Genomic DNA, 13,887 nt, shown 5'->3' with positions numbered 1-13,887 from the left:
TAGGCTTGGAATAAAATTTTTATTTTTATTAATTTTTGAATTTTTTTTATTTAAAAATTTTAAAATTTATAATTTTTTTTATTTTTACATTTGTTTAAATTAATAATTTTTGATTTTGGAAATTTTGAATTTCTTAATTTTAATTTAAGTTTTTTATTTTTGTTCAACTAATAATTTTTTGAAATTTTAATTTTTAATTTTTGATTCTTTATTTTTCTTAACAAAAATTGATAAACTCAAAAATCATAAATTAAGAAAAATAAAATATCAAAATATAATATCAAAAAAAACAAATTCAAAAACTTATAAATTTACATTTAATTAAATTCCAAAATTTTTAAATTCAAAAACTATAAACTAAGAAAAATTAAAGCATCAAAATTTAAAAAAATTAAAAGTTTTGTAGTTTAAAAATTATCACCTAATTTTAGCAAATCAAAAGATTTAAACTAATAAAAAATAAAAAAGAATGATAAATTTACTTTTTATTGCCCTGGGGATGGCCTAATATAAGCCGAAACGTCGGCATTATTAAAGTCTAAAACCTGAGCTTAATTTCATATCCCACATCGAAAAATTAAAAAATCAATATTAGGAAAAAAAATCGAAAACTAAAAAAAATTCAAAAAACAACTTTAATAAAACTAAAAATTCAAAAGCTTAATAAAATAAAAATCCTACTTAAAAAAAATTCAATAAATACAGTATTGGCCATAAAAGTTGGAACTTTTAAAAATTTAAAATTTTTCCCATGTAAAATTTATATTTTATTTTTGTACATCCAATCAATAAACATATTTATAAGTAAACAAAAAAGCATACCAGAATTTCAACCTTATCTTGTTTCAGATAATAAGAAATACTTTAAATTTTTGTGTTGGACAAAATGCTTGAAACTTTTTATAAAAGATGTATTTTACAGGCAGTCTTTGACACACTAGTGTGCAAGTGGGTTATTTTTATTTATTTTATTTTATAAACCTAGGACCTGAGGTTCAATCTATTAATCTCTGAGCTTGTTTCTTCTTTTCAATATCCTACCTAACTTTGTTATGAATATTACAATTAAAAAACGATAAAAAACAACAAGAAGACCTACTTTTTTTTTAAAATACCTAATTTGAACCAAATTTGAACCAAATTAGGTATTTAAAAAAAAAAGTAGGTCTTCTTGTTGTTTTTTATCGTTTTTTAATTGTAATATTCATAACAAAGTTAGGTAGGATATTGAAAAGAAGAAACGAGCTCAGAGATTAATAGATTGAACCTCAGCTCCTAGGTATATAAAAAATCTATTATACCTCAAGTAAATTATTGTATTTAAAACTTATTGAACTTAAATTAAATTAAGTATATCGAACGGTATCGTTACAGATTTAAGTTCATATTTCTTTTAAATACGTGAATAAGTCTATTTTCTTCTTCTTTTCAATTGTTGAGCGTGTGAGATAAAAATTTCTAAATTGATTTTTGCTATAAGTGACGTAATACCCAATATAATAAGTAACTCATTATGAATTCGTCACAACAATACAGATTTTACTTATTTTATGTTACCATAGGAAAAGGCAAGGCCTATTCCAGCGACATTCGCCAAAGAATTTTAGATTTTTACAATCAGGGTTTTAGGCAGCGTAAGACTAAACTTGCTCAAAGACTAAACGTTCCTAATAACACCGTGTCACGGATAATTAAGAAATATCGTATATTTGGAAATGTGGTACCAGGTAAAAGCACTGGAAGACCTAAAACCACGACTGCCCGTGTAGATAGGCGAATTTCCCAGAATGACCCATTTTTGTCATCCTCCAAAATTTTACAAAAATTAAACGAAGGTGAGCCTTCCAATATCTCTGCAAGAACGGTAAGAAGGCGATTGTGTTCTGGTGGACTTAACAGCTACAGACCTGCTAAAAAACCTTTGCTGCGGAAGAAAAATGTCAAGTTACGCCTACAATTTGCAATGGATCATCTTAACTGGACTGTACAAGATTGGAAAAAAGTGCTATTCAGTGACGAATCTAAGTTCAATTTGTTTTCCAGTGATGGAATACTTCATGTAAGACGACCGAAAGGTGAAAGACTCAAGAAAAAGTTAATCCGACCTACGGTTAAACATGGAGGTGGTAATGTGATAGTATGGGGATGCTTTTCTTGGTATGGTACTGGGCCAGTACATAAAATTGTGGGGAAAATGGATCGATTTATGTATCGGGATATTTTGCGAAATATAATGGAGCCTTACACATTTGAGTCTACGGCAGTAAATTTTGTATTCCAGCATGATAACGATCCAAAACATTCGTCAAAATTGGTAAAAGAATGGTTGGACCAAGAAAAGATCACAGTTTTAAAGTGGCCGACCCAGAGTCCAGACTTAAACCAGATTGAAAATTTATGGGAACATCTGGATCGCAAAATTCGGGCATCTGGAACAGTCAAAAATGCTGATGAACTATTTCATAAGCTTGTTGAAGCCTGGACTCACATTGACAGACAAATAATTGAAAATTTAATTGAATCAATGCCCAGAAGAATGCAGGCAGTAATTAATGCTAAGGGTTACCATACTAAATATTAATTATAATATTATGGTTTCAATAAGTTATGTTTTATGTTGTTTTTGAATAAAAATCATTTAGTTCCAAGTATTTTGTCCAGCTTTTTTAACATTTTTATTCCGAACTGCTACTGGTGCTGAATTTTTGTCAACATTTAAATTAATAAACACTAAATTTTCGTGTACAACAACTTTATAAAATAAAATAAAATGCTAATTAAAAGGCACACAAAATATAATAAATTTTCAAAAGTTCCAACTATTGTAACCAATACTGTATATTATTGCATATTATTCTTTATTTCTAATCACTTATACATAGCATGGAAAGCTTTGTATGGTTTTTTTATGTTTTTGTTTTCTATCTGAACAAATTAAGATAAACAAAGATTCGACCGATTTAAAACAATCAAACGTCAAAATGAAAGACTTCGAAAGACCTTTTAAACAAGCTATTACTCGACAAGTCGATACCCCTTGCCATTTAAAATTTTTAAGGGGATGACCCTGGGGGGCAGAGGGTGAAGTAATTTTAGATTAAAAAGTTGTCCCCCTTGACAAACCTTTTGACGTATTTTGGCGTTTTTACAGTGGTTTTCGATAAATCCGTGGTGGGAAGTTTTCAAATGAACACCCTGTATTTAACGATAATAATATATGAGGTGTTGCTTGGGATGTTTGTGTAAGGGCCCGTAAATTATTAGACCCTGGCCCGGTTTATCTCTAGGCAGCCCTGATCCAAACTTTTCTAAAAGCAAGTACTGTACGTTTCAAACAGCCCTCGTAAATAATATGACACAATCATGAGGTTTTTACAACGTAATTCCGCCAAAAAAACACAATTTCCAGGCAGTAATAGACAAATGAAAGTCAAGTGGAAAACTTCAATAATAATAATAATAATAAATAATCATTCGATTTCAAGGGACATTTAAATCGTTTTCGTACGACATTCAGAACCGATAAACCTTATAAAATGGCCATAAAGTTCGATCCCGCAGTCACTTCCGCACTGTATGGTACCGGTCGAAAAGTGGCCTTAAGTACCACCGGTCCAAATCTGGGTCAAGTGAGACCCAGTGAGGTCGCCGAGCCGTCTACAACGCCCGTCTAGACATTTTTAACATACACGATACGAAGATTTATTGCATTATTGAAAAAGGGTTCTTTTTTTTATTGGAACGTTTGATCGCAAGTTAAATGACAAGATCGACGAAGCTTTTGCTTTGTCGGTGTCAATTTTACTCTTCAGTTGTAAAGTATACACTTTTAATGATTTTTTCATTTTAATTTTTAATGCTAGTTTTTGATCTTTTTTTAGACAAATAATAAAATAGTTTTTTATAGTGGTCCTTCCTTGAAGATAAAACCAAAACTAACCAATACATAAAGGCTACTAAAAGAGAGTAATCAGTAATGTTAGGGCTTAGAAACTATAATTTTTCACAGGAAATTAAAAATTGTGACAAAAACGGTAACACTTAGGTATAGGACAATATACACAAAATATACCTAGAATTTCACGTGGAAGCTAAAAATGTAAAAATAAACAGGGTGTTATATTATATAAAATAACGAACTTGACACCTACTTCCACAACGCCACAACTGTCAAAATACTTCAGTTGTGTGGTCCCCATCGACTGTGCCATGTTGCCAAATTTTCAAAATTTTTGAAAAATTAGTTTCCGAAATATCGATCGCGTCTATTCGTCGTGAGACACTCTGTATAGTACACTGCTGCTTTTTTAGCTTGCTAAAAAAGTATTTATTAAAAAATTTAAGCCGTGAGGTCCTTGGAAAGTAGTCGAGAGATCCTAATAATAATTAGATAAAAGTGTAATAGCTGCTCTCGCAGGAAGTGTCGAAGATGTGAGGCTAAGTACCTTCGCACCAGGAAACCGCGTTATTTTTAACCAGTTTTCAAATGTACCGGAACTTATTAAAAAGTTATGGGTTATGTGCCGATCCTGCGTACGTAAATTATTGTCGGTCTTTACTGGGGACGGATTTAGTCTTAGATTACATATGAGGTGGAATTTTATTTATAAAGGATGTTTTTTTTTCGGCAATGGAATCAATTGATTACAACTTTGACATAATCAAAATGGTTTAAATGTTAACGGTTTCCATCGATAAATCCATCACTGAATAAAAAAATCGCCCTTTATAAACAAAATTCCACCTGATAAAGTTGATAATTTTTTGTGAACAAAAAATAAATCATTTCAAAATCTAAAAATATTTAACTAACATATTTTTTAATTTTTCTTTATTTGTCATAAGCATTAATTTCCCAAGTTTATGCGTATAAATTAAAAATCACCCTGTATTTAGTATATGATCACACCAATTAATAAAATATTTCGGATAAAAAAATCAATTGTAATTGATTTGAATCCAGATACCTATGTCAATTATAAGTTTTAATATCCTCAATTTTAATGAGCAATTTTTGCAAAATTACTAATTATTCTGACAATTAATGTATTAAATTCTTCCAATTGTAGTTAAGATTAGCTTAGCAATTACGAATCTGACAAAATTGAAATACATACTATAATTCATTATTTTATAATGCACTACACTGGTAATCTATGAAACAATATGAGGCATCAAAACAATTCAACATGCGATCCTAACAAAAGAACCATAAAGTTAAGGCAAAAAAAGTTTTTTCAAATCAATTATAAAGTACCCGTTTAATTCAATGAAACCTCGTAATTAAATCTTTGATTAAAATCCGATAACATCTTGTCATTGAATCCAAGATATGATATAATTAGTTACCAAATTTAGACTTGTAGTTGGATAAAACTTTACTGTAATTGAGGAATACTGAATGTAAGAAATCATTGAATCAAAGCACAAGTCTTTGACATAACGACAGATTTTTTTGTGTGTATACAGGGTTATCCAAATTAAGTGTCCACCATTGTTAACTTTGTTATTAGTGAAAATACAAAGTTTTTTAAATTAGCAAACTAGTAGCATTTTTATTGCTGGTAAGAATGAGAAAGAAAAAAGAACAATTGAGAATCGTATTTTTGAGTTTTTTTAGTAAAATAATTTTTTTCTTAAAACCCCTGTAAGTTATATTTTTTCAGTTATAACATCAAATTTTAAACAAAAAAGTTTTTAATGACTTTTCTCCTAGGTTACAAATTAATGAAGTTGTAACACCCAAAAGGAAACAATTAAATTGTATCGACAAACTTTATTTTTAACATCAACTTATAATCTTACAAAATAAAATAACAATTTTTTTTAATGCTCGAAAACAGCACCTTGTTCTTCAAGACATTTTTGGGCACGTTTTTCAACTGCTCGAATTGTCTCAAATATGGTCCTACCATCTATTTGGGTTATTTTTTCCCTAACTTGCAGTCTTTAAAGCGTCGAGGTTATCATACCTTCCTTTGTAAATTTATTTTTTTAAGTAACCCCACAAAAAGCAATCAAGTGGGGTTAGATCTGGCGATCTGGGAGGCCACTGTAACAGGTCATCTGTTCCTAAACACTGATCATTAAAAATAGTATTTAGAAAATGATAGTTGTGGGCAGGTACACTATCTTGCTGAAAATGCAGATGATGTTTACTTATAAAGTCCAATTCTTATAAGAAATTATTCAAAATTTTCACCACTAGTTGATGGTGGGTGCCCTCATAATACAACCGGCCAACAATTTTTTAAGTAATTAAACCGCACCAAACGTTGTGAAAACTTGTGTCGCATAAGATATAGACAGCTAAAAAAAAAGTATAATACTAACATTGTCTACCACCTTCAAAAACAGATTGGATAACCGGTACGGACCCGGAACCAGCAACCTATTTAGAGGCTTTGAGAAAACCAAGATAAAGATGATCAAGGAGGAGGAACACATCAGCTTCCTACGAGAGATGCTAATGTCATTCCTACTGGTCTACGCCTCAAAACCCCTATACCAGGTGGAAGATCAGAACGTATACTTGAACGTGTTAGTATGGAGCTGCTGCGATCTCAACTTAGCTACCACCGTTGGAAGAAAGCACAAATAGAAATCGAATGCATTCAGCGATTCGAAGAAATCAAACAAGTTACATTAGAGGAAGACTATCAACCAATCTTTAACAAAATAGACTTCGCTTGCCAGAAACTAAGAGAAAAGCTAAGAGCAGGCCACCTTTCGAAACTCCAAAACCTTAAATCCAGACGAACCAACAGGACTCAACCAGCACCAACCTCTAACCTCCCCGCCACCATCATTAATGTGTCAAAAAGAAAAGAACTCTCACCGATGCTGAACAAAAGCAGAGGACTAAACTTCGCCAAATCCTTAAAACCATCCTTTATAGACATAGTGTCTTCAGTAGAATCAATCCACCTACCACGTCCTGAGGCCGATGAACTTCGACACGAGGTAAGGGTTGCTCTGGACTCACTTAAAAAACAGAAAAGAGGAATCAGCTCTCAGGAATCTCAAAAGTGAACATCAAAATTCTTCCTGCAGATAAGGGCAATGCAACTGTGGTTATGGACCTGGAAACATACGAAAACAAGGTTGAGGAAGTTTTGAACAAAGGCGAATACAGGCTACTGTCTAAGGATCCGACGACAACCATAGAAGGTCGAATTTACAGAGCACTTAAGAAGTACTCCTCAACATTGTCGGATGCGGTACGCTCTAGGCTGACACCACATTATAACAAACCTCCACACCTATACGGACTGCCCAAGATTTATAAGGAGCAAATGCCTCTGCGGCCCATCACGAGCTCTAGAAATTCGCCGACATCAGAACTCTCGAAATTCCTTTTGGAGATCATTAGACCGATCCAGGGAAATGCAGCGTCTTTCGTGCGAAACTCGTCCACTTTGTAGACCTTCTTGGAGGGATCGAAGTCGAGACCAATGACAGATTGGTGAGCTTTGATGTCGAAAGTCTCTACACCAATGTACCCATAGGAGAGTCTCTTAACATCATCCGAGACAAACTAAGCAAGGATGCAGCTTTCTCAACTCGGACCACACTGCCTCTGGACGGAGTGATGGAACTTTTGGAGATCTGTCTTTTTAATTCTTACTTTCAGGTCAAGGATAAATTCTACGCCCAAGACGAAGGACTTTCGATGGGTTCATCTCTTTCCCCAGAAATAGCGAACATCTTCATGGAATGGTTCGAGGAACATGCAATAGATGCCTCCCATTGCAAACCCAAGCTCTGGCTTCGATATGTGGACGACACCTTCATCATCTGGGACAAAGAGGAAAAAGCACTTCAGGAGTTTCTACTTCACCTCAACAACATCAGACCAACAATCAAGTTCACGATGGAGACAGAGAAGGACTGAGCTCTACCTTTCCTAGATGTCCTCATTAAAAAGGTCGGTGGAAATCTACGAACTTCAGTTTATAGGAAACCAACACACACGGGCCAGTATCTTCACTATGAGTCCAACCATCCTGCAACCACTAAAGTAGGCATCATAAGATCCCTCTACAATAGAGCTCGAACCATCTGTAGAAGCGACGAGGATCTCAAGACTGAAGTGGATACTATCTACAAAGACCTACAACAGAATGGATATCCAAAGAAGCTAATAAGTAGGACCATCCAAAGGACGCGTCCAAATCAAATGAGAGACGAGGCCACCACGACAACCAGACTTCTACCGTTGATTGAATATTTGGGAAGATACGCAATCCTGTGTTAAAAAGTGTACCCGGTCGACCATAGAGTAATTAAAAGTATGAGAGGGTTCAATCCCATAGTGACAAGTAGGCATCATCTTTACCCTAAACTCGATTGCAGCGTGCGGTTGCGGTCTAACCGAACTACAATAATTGACATTTGTCACAGTCGGTAAAATAGTCTACTGTAATACCGATCCGTCATAGAAATCTGCCTGTCATTTCTATGACGGATCGGTATTACAGTAGACTATTTTACCGACTGTGACAAATGTCAATTATTTTAGTTCGGCTATTCAAAATATTAGAATGGCGCGAAATTTAAAATTATTGACCCATTAAATCAATTTTTAATAGCGTAACGGCTGTGAATCTCGATCACAAACTCTAAAAAATTATGAAATAGTGCAAGTGTATTAATTTAATTTTTGAAGAGGCTAAGAGTGATAATGTTTGTAATTTAAGTTTATTTTATACATTTTTTAATTGAATATGTTAGTGTTTTGACATTAAATTCATCAAATCTACTTTTAAGCTGTTAAGTTAATGCATTTAGGCCCTTCAAAAAAATAAATCGTTAATTGCACTTTTTCACTGATTTTTAGAGAATGTGAAAGAGATTTTACAGCCCAATACGCTATCAAAAAAAAGATTTAATGGGTCAATTATGTAAGACAATATTTTAGAGATTAAGTATAATATATTTAGTCCTATTTTGAGAATTAAATGCTCGATACTAACAATGTTAATTTCACTGTTATCAACAAATTAACAAGGGTAGGGGTAGAATTTAAGTCAATTGTAAAGTAAGTTTATAATTTATTGTCTTAAAAGGGATCCTGATACAATTTGTTTTTGTGCTGCTTTAGCACAACACTCCATGGTATGTATTTTGCTTTTTACATTTTACATTTTGAGGATATGATACAAAAATTACAATTTATCAAATTTATAAATTAATTATTTACAGACATAAGAACTATATTTCTCAAAAATATGCCCTAAAAATTTTACGTTTACTACCTACTTTTTTGTACAGAGGGTACCCAAAAATGTTAGGGGAGTGGTAATATATAAAAACTAATCCTGTAATTAAAATATTCTTTATGGAGAGTATGATATTAAAAATTAGTTGACACTGATGTATACCCTTAATTCTAGATGTCATCGGTCCTTTTTCTTAAATATTCAAAGAGCATCCCTGGATCTTACTCCCACCTTATCGAGGTGAGGTACCTCGTTGAGTAGTAGAATGGAAGTTGTTTCACTTATTGTGCTTTTGGTACTTCCTAGCAGCAAAGCACTGATGATACCTTTCGTCAGACCTAGTAAAAAGTGGTCTAGCATAATTATGTTCGTTCTGAACATTATATTGAGATTGCTGGATTATGACAGCAGGTAATAAAGTCAATGTATCTTCCCAAGGTACTTGTGCCTCAACCAGTACTGGGGCATTTTGAATAATACTTGGGCCAGCAATTGGGAGAGCACACTTTCTTAAATGAGTATGTATACTAGTCAACCAAAGTGTCTTGGCCTCTGAGATGCGCAAATAAAGAAGTGAAAGAGTTAGGGTGCGAGGAAGATGCAAAACATAAAAATCAATAAATCGAGGCTCATGTACTACGTTTACATCCAGCATATTTGACGCGCTTTTTAAATTTTATTTAATTTTTGTTTTAATTAAATTATATTATGAATAGTAAATGAACGCATGAATTAATATATTTACCAATAAACAGTGTGTTCCAAGTGTGTACCAGCCTTGACGGAAATTACTTAGGATAAAAATTTTGAATAAAATTATAAAATAAATGAATAATTATAACAAAGGTATTTATATTACTTTATTTAATAATCCTAAATTAAATCCAGTGTAATATTTACCAATATTTATTTATTATGTATTTCATACATTTTGTACATATTATGTATGGATAAATATATTTAATTATATACATATAATTAATACATTATAAATAAATTTATATAGATATAATACATAAAAAATGTTCTTATTATAAAATTAAATTATGTTATGTAAATTAAAAAAAATGCAATATACCTATCTAATATTTCATTAATAAATTTATACTTAAAGAAATTACAAATTAAGGTACGTTTTATCATCGTCAACTGTTAGATTCTTAGTTTCCACAGCTTGTTCTTCAACATTATCAGTAAGTTAGTCTATTCCAGACAAGTCACTTTCTGCTTTATCCGACTCATTAGAGTAATCACTGTCTGTTTCAACATCGCTATCGTTAAGGTTAATTATAACCTTTTCTATAGATATATTAATTGTAGGTTCCTTTAAAATAAATTCTTTTTCAAATCGTTTTGCTCGTTCACATCTTGATTTCCATTCGTCAATAGAAAATTCTCTAAAGAAATCATCACAATGTTTAATTACCTCATTGAAATTAAAATTAATATTTTTTTGACAACGAATTGTTTTAATTCAGCCCAAATCAATTCAATGGGATTAAGGTCTGGATGGTATGGAGGTAATCTTAGCACATCATGACCTTTTGCATTGAAAAGCTCGTCTATTTTATATCTTTTATATTTGGGTTTATGCAGTTTTATTAAATGATATAGTTGCAGCTTTAACATGTTATCGTCATATGATATACCCCTTAAACGTAACCATTGTTGCATTTCTGCTTTTTTTGTTATTGTTGTTGGTGCTTTATCTATTTGCTTATTGTGGTATGGAGCATTGTCAATTACCACAACAGACCTTTGCTTTAGGTTTGGAATGAGATTGTCTGAAACCCATTTTTTGTAGTTATCATAATTCATATCTTGATGATAATCGCTACTTGTGCTGTTGGATTTCCATCTAATATACGCATTGGGGACAAAACCATCTTCGCCACCTGCATGATCTATAATGAGACGTGGTCCATTGCCTGTTGGTTTTTTAATGCCTTCCAAAGAGTTATCACTCTAATCTTTTAAGTAAGTATGCGTTGAGTGAATGTATGTCTTGTCCATATATACTATATTTCTACCTTCTTCTTTGTACTGACGAATTTTTTTAAGAAACTCTATTCTTAGCACCCTGATCGGTTGCTGCTCCATTAGCACTCTTTGATTGCTCCTAAATTTTTTCCATCGAAAACGGATTTTACGCATTTCCTTACGCAGAGTCTCTTTACATCCTTGATACCCAGTATCGGCGACATATTTTGCATGCACTGTTTTTAATCTAGGAACTGTCTTCTCTGTGAAATGGTGGTTAATTATTGTTCTTCGCAAAATTCCCAAATCTGCGTCGTCCAAGCGAATTTTAATTTTGGTATTTTTATTAGTTCTTTTAGGTGTTGAAAACGATGTTGATTGACCTGATGTAACCAATGTTGCCTCTTTTTTAATTCGTCAAATACTTCTAATTGATACCCCTGTTGCTGCTGCAACGCGTTCTTGAACCTATAAAAAAAAAGTTAATTTATAAATCTGCCAAACAATTACACATAAGGAAAAAATACTTTGCTGTTGCATTAACACGTGGTAAAAATACGAGCTTATACAAAAATTTATAAAATTATAAATAAAGGCGCACCAGGCCAGGTAAATACGTATTAATTGGATTTTCTTAAGTTTTCTAAAGATGATCTAGTGGTAAATATCAAATTATTAAAAAATATGTTAATTTTATAAGGGAACAAAGCAATAAAAAGAATTAACTAATTGCGTGTTATTAAGGGGTGTTAAGCTGATTACCTTAAATACAAGTACCTAACCTATATTACCAAACTACCTTCTCCTAGGTAGGTACTTTTTAGGTAAAAACCTAGATATACATATATTTACATGTATTAAATACATACATACCTTTTCGAGAGGAATTGAAACTTCTCTAGCTACAGCTTCTGCTTGCATAAAATTTAACACAAATTGCTAATTATTTCCCGACTTTGACCGGTAAGAACTTTATTTTTTGAACTAGTTTGAAAGGGCATTTTGAACCATAAAAGTTTTAATATCACCTCACAAAATATTAATAAAGATTTACTGCCGAGTGAGTATAGGTATTGCGGAGTAAACAATGTGAACACTACGAGAGCACCACTTTAAATGAGCTCCCGTCGGTTTTGTCACCGCGCATCCAAATCTCAGAGGCCAAGACACTTTGGTCGACTAGTAGTACTAGTAAATGAAATATCCTCAAAATGGTCTTGACATAAATAACACCTTGTTGAGGTTGGGCTTAAACCAAGTATTTTAAACCATTGGGACCTCCTAATAATGTCACTTTCAGGAAATTTAAAGAAAATTTTATTTTTGTATGAATCTTCAATAGGACAATAGTATGTATTAGAACAAGTGGGTGCCTTGCATTTAAAAATAAATTTTCCTGGTGATGACATTATTAGGGCAGTTTTAAAATGGTAAACAACAATTTTAGGTGACCTACAACATGGTGAAAACTGATAAAAAAAATTGCACTTACCCCATCCTAGGGATCTGAAACCACACAATAAAACAACAAAAAAGCTTCTGCCTATATGATGAAATTACACTTTAATGACTTTAAGCTACATTTTTAACTATTTTTTGTTGAGAAAAAAACAAAAGAACACACCCAATGGACGCCCAAATAAAAAGGAATAAGCAATGGCGACGATCGATGATGCGAAGGTGGGTGATGGCAAGGAAGGAAAGAAAATCGATAATAATAATGACAATTATGACAGAAGTTGGCCCTCGATGCCGTCTAACCGAACTAAATATCTTAGGTTAAGGTTTAAAACTTGATGATCAATTTAGGCTACCTTTCAAACACTCTTTTAATATTAATTTCTCTATGCGGTCGACTATCGGATTGCCGTTCAGTTTCGTGCACCGTGTGGTGCTGCCGCGAAGCGTCAAATCTAGGAACGATTTATTTTAGCTGCGTGGACTTGGCTTTTGGCTTCTTTGAGTCAGGTTTTTAACGACGCTGGAATCTCCGGTTACGCGGCCGTGTTGGATATTTTTTTTTAAGATATGGGATGATGCTGCCAATTATGTTTTTATTATTTTTTTTGAACATACAACACGGTGTCATTTATGTGGTGGTCAAGTGATAAGTGATATACTTAAGGGTTGAGGCATATTGAAATTTCTTAAAAGTTAAATTTTATAAACAAATAATTACTTACCAAAATATGTTTTTGAGACAAAAATTAATACAAAAAAATATATAAAAAGCTATTTTTACAAAATTACCAACAAAGTTTAATACAAGTTATAATTCCAACAAACATTATGTTTCCTCCATTTTGTGTTCAAGAGGGTCAAGTTTTTAAATAAAAAGCCCGTTGCACTTAATTAACTAAAAACTAATATACAAAAAATATGTGGAACAAATTTTAAGATATAAGTAGATTTCACGTAATTATTATAAAGCATAATTGAAATAATTCATAAGACTTAATACCGATGGTAATATAACTTCTTGATCAATAATTTTTTGTAAAAAGTAACCCATTTTGTCATGTGATTCAATATCTGAAAAATTGTGCAGCGTAGTGAGATCTGTAAAGTAAGGGGTTGTGAGTGAGGATGTCAATAGAAATAGAAAATATGCCACATTTTAAGTTTTAAGCGACACAGGCAAATTCTCAATTACCAGTTGTTACAACTATACTTAAAACTATAAAAA

At 32.3% G+C, this 13,887-nt stretch overlaps 1 long non-coding RNA gene across 1 annotated transcript; it reads right to left on the bottom strand.

Annotated features, from left to right (window-relative positions):
- Positions 1 to 9,040: 9,040 nt before the first annotated feature.
- On the bottom strand, positions 9,041 to 12,998 carry LOC126749991 (uncharacterized). The gene is made up of 2 exons (XR_007665529.1): positions 12,694 to 12,998; positions 9,041 to 9,559 (listed from the first exon to the last, which is right to left on the bottom strand). It is a non-coding gene; the product is annotated as an uncharacterized LOC126749991 (long non-coding RNA).
- Between the last annotated feature and the right edge of the window lie 889 nt (positions 12,999 to 13,887).

This window comes from Anthonomus grandis, unplaced genomic scaffold, assembly GCF_022605725.1.
Source record: "Anthonomus grandis grandis unplaced genomic scaffold, icAntGran1.3 ctg00001005.1, whole genome shotgun sequence".
NCBI lineage: Eukaryota > Metazoa > Arthropoda > Insecta > Coleoptera > Curculionidae > Anthonomus > Anthonomus grandis.
This window is presented reverse-complemented; position numbering and strand designations above follow the sequence as displayed.